Source organism: Callospermophilus lateralis, unplaced genomic scaffold (genome assembly GCF_048772815.1).
Source record: "Callospermophilus lateralis isolate mCalLat2 unplaced genomic scaffold, mCalLat2.hap1 Scaffold_341, whole genome shotgun sequence".
NCBI lineage: Eukaryota > Metazoa > Chordata > Mammalia > Rodentia > Sciuridae > Callospermophilus > Callospermophilus lateralis.
In genome coordinates, this window is record NW_027513930.1 from 1,368,780 (window position 1) to 1,371,524 (window position 2,745).

Genomic DNA, 2,745 nt, shown 5'->3' on the forward strand with positions numbered 1-2,745 from the left:
TCCCTCAAGTTGACTCCATTTGGAAAACTCTTGCTTCCCTCAATTGTACTAAGTTTTCCATTGCCTTTTATTTTGTACCTCTTTAGTATAAATGCCTTTGTATTTAATACCAGAAGATGCAAGTGAAGATTTTCAATCTCTTCTAATTTTGTTGCCCACTTTGTTCATTTGGCCTGGGTGAGTCATTGACTAGGTGCTTATTGTTACAGGACAGATAACGTGAAAGTAGTAATGAAGTTGTCTTAACATCTTGAGAAATCTTTTTTTTTTTTTTTGAATCCTCTAGAGTACTACATATATTTTCTCCTTGGTTCCTAAATAGGTCTTGCAATTTCACCTCTTTATACAACATTTACTAATAGAAAAGAAATTAAAAAACACAACTATGCTCTTACTTAAACACTAAACCTTAATTGACTGCTGTTGGTCTCTGTTCCAAAAATTTAAGTAGAATTTGTTTTGTTTTTGACTCACTCGCACACCATGTGTCCCTCCGCGCGCAGCACGGGGGACTTTTCGGTGGGGATTTTGGGCGCCAACCAGACGCGGCATTTTCAGAAAATAGCGCCCTGTGCAGCTGAAGTGCTTAGTGTGTAGCGGGGCTGCGTCAGCCCGGCCAGGTACGAGGCGCCTCGGGTCCCCGCACCACCTCCTGCTGCTCCCCCGTCGCAGCTCCGGAAGCTTTTCCAGATGTCCCTGGTAGATTTGGGAAAGAAGCTTTTAGAAGCAGCACGAGCAGGTCAAGATGATGAAGTTCATATTTTGATGGCAAATGGAGCTCCTTTTACTACAGACTGGCTGGGAACATCTCCACTTCCATCTTGCAGCACAATATGGGCATTATTCCACTACAGAGGTACTACTGTGAGCTGGTGTAAGTAGGGATGCCAGAACCAAAGTGGACCGAACACCATTACACATGGCAGCTTCTGAGGGCCATGCCAGCATAGTAGAGGTTTTACTTAAGCATGGTGCTGACGTTAATGCAAAGGACATGTTAAAAATGACAGCTCTGCATTGGGTCACAAAACACAATCATCAAGAGGTGGTGGAACTTTTAATCAAATATGGTGCTGATGTACACACGCAAAATAAATTTTGTAAAACTGCATTTGATATTTCAATAGACAATGGAAATGAAGATTTATCAGAAATATTACAGATTGCTATGCAGAACCAAATCAACACAAACCCAGAGAGTGCTGACACTGTGACGATACATGCTGCAACACCACAGTTTATCATTGAACCTGGAGGGGTGGTGAACCTAACAGATGAAACGGGTGTGTCTGCTATTCAGTTTGGAAACTCCTCTACATCAGTATTAGCTACGTTAGCTGCCTTAGCTGAAGCCTCTGCTCCGTTGTCCAATTCGTCAGAAACTCCAGTTGTGGCCACAGAAGAAGTGGTTACTGCAGAATCTGTGGATGGTGCAATTCAGCAAGTAGTTAGTTCAGGGGGTCAACAAGCCATCACAATAGTCACAGATGGAATTCAGTTTGGAAATTTGCACTCCATTCCAACCAGTGTAATAGGTCAGCCCATCATTGTGACCATGCCAGATGGATAGCAAGTGTTAACAGTACCAGCAACAGACATTGCTGAAGAAACTGTTATAAGTGAAGAACCACCAGCTAAGAGACAATGTATCGAAATAATTGAAAACCGGGTGGAATCTGCAGAAATAGAAGTAAGGAGTCTTTTACCCGGAGAGAGAAGCTCTTCAGAAACAGCTGGATGAAGCAAATCGAGAAGCACAAAAATATCGACAGCAGCTTCTTAAGAAAGAACAGGAAGCCGAGGCTTACAGACAGAAATTAGAAGCTATGACTCGTCTTCAGACTAATAAAGAAGCTGTTTAGTTAAAATGAACATGTAGTTTAATTTTGCTTTTGGTCAAGAAAGAATGCAATCTTGAACTGTATACAAAAAGAGTACAGTCGTGGGAATACAGGAAATAGAAGAGACTGCAGATCAATAATTGGACTTAAGCCATTAGCTCTGAATTCTTGTATCATAAACTTTACTTTAGAAGTTGTGAAATGTATTTAAAACTGAACTCTGTAAATAGTTTTTTTTTTTTTTACAGTTCCATGAGTTGATAAAAGATTGTTGAAGAGATCCAAAAACACAATAAGCCACTGTTATTGAGCTTCTTTTTGATTTTTAGTATGAACCTAAATTTCTCAGAGACAGAACAGTTTAAGGGTGATCATTGTTGATTAGACCAAATGTTGTGTAATAATCATGGTGGACTAATGCTGGAATTACTCCTGTAGGTATAAACTTCTATGTGAAGAAAAGATTTCTCCCAGGAAATCTTTGTACAGCTTTAAGTTGTCTCAGATTCTCTGAAAACATTTTTTAGAAAGCAAATTTTTATATTTGTTCAATTTCAGCTATACCCAAGTAGATTTACATGTATATGAAGCAAATATTTTTTAAACTTTCTGTTTGTACATATTCTGCATGTTTTATAATTTCAAAATGCATCACTTGCATAGATATTTTTCCCACAAAGATGATGAAAGCTATCAGAAAAAAACAAACAACAACACACAAACCTTTTATTCTGTAGGTAATTGAAACCAAGTAAACTAGCAGTTGGTTTTATTGGAATGACAATGTTCTTAAAAGGAGCAGCTTACAAGATAACTTGAATAATTTGCAAACTCTGGAAAATCTATGCTTTTTTGAAAATTTTATTGTGGGGACGTGAAACTGTATTTGTGCCTTCCATCATGA

The 2,745-nt window shown here is 38.6% G+C and overlaps 1 pseudogene; it reads left to right on the top strand.

The window, feature by feature from the left end:
* The first annotated feature begins 685 nt into the window (after window positions 1-685).
* Window positions 686-1,862, top strand: LOC143640581 (GA-binding protein subunit beta-1-like; annotated as a pseudogene).
* Window positions 1,863-2,745: the final 883 nt, after the last annotated feature.